This window comes from Condylura cristata, unplaced genomic scaffold, assembly GCF_000260355.1.
Source record: "Condylura cristata isolate star-nosed mole 26May11 unplaced genomic scaffold, ConCri1.0 scaffold00012, whole genome shotgun sequence".
NCBI lineage: Eukaryota > Metazoa > Chordata > Mammalia > Eulipotyphla > Talpidae > Condylura > Condylura cristata.
In genome coordinates, this window is record NW_004567113.1 from 56,185,576 (window position 1) to 56,186,465 (window position 890).

The following is an 890-nucleotide window of genomic DNA, read 5'->3' on the forward strand; positions in this document are numbered from 1 at the left end:
GCCGACCCGGGCAGGTGCCCGTGGGCCCCTGGGCCCCACCCCTGGGGGAGCTGGTGCAGCCCAGGACGGGAGCCGGGCTCCGAGGTGGCGAGTCCCAGCACATCACCGCCCCGCCCGGAACAGCCGTGTGCTGGGGGCGGGGGAGGCTCCCAGGAAGCCCCCATCTGTGCGCCATGGGGAGCGAGGATTCAGAGGGACGGAGGAGGGAGAGTGAGTGTACCGGAGGGGGGCAAAGGCTGCTCCCCAGCCCCCCACGCCGCCCGACGCTGCCGGCGGACGCTGCCAGGCTCCCATGTCACCGGCTGGCGCCCAGCCCAGGGACCGGTAACCCTGCCTGGGGAGGGGCGCCCAGAGGATGCCACCAAACGGGAGCCCCAAAAGCGAGTGGCGGAGGGGGGCGCCAAGTGCCAGCGGTGCCAGCTGGGCGGGCGTTTCTGAGCCACTCGGGGCCACCCCCGGGAGCTGCCCCCAACCCGGGCAGTGGGGTCGCCCGGAGGGGGCAGCAGGTCGCTCTGTACAGGGGCCCACGGCAAGGCGCCCCGTAGCCCAGCCCCGGGTGGTGCTGGGGGCTGTAAGCTCGCTGGCGGGCAAGCGGAGAACAAAGCCACGCGGAGCAGAGCGCTCGCACCAGCCTGCCACGGGTGTCCGGGGCCTGCGGGGCAGCGGGGGTCCAGGCAGCCTCGTCGCGTCCACGAGTGTCCTGACCCCTTTTTGTGGGAGCAAAGCAGAGGCCAGGGCCGCGCCCGTGTCCGGGGAGCGCGTGACTCGGGGCCGACCTGGGTGTCCTGGTCTCCGCGATCGCTGACCGGTGCCCGGCCCCCTTGCGCCGAGCCTCGGTGTCTCACGTGCAGCTGGACAGAGGCGCCGGCTGGGCCTGCCCACCGCGGTGT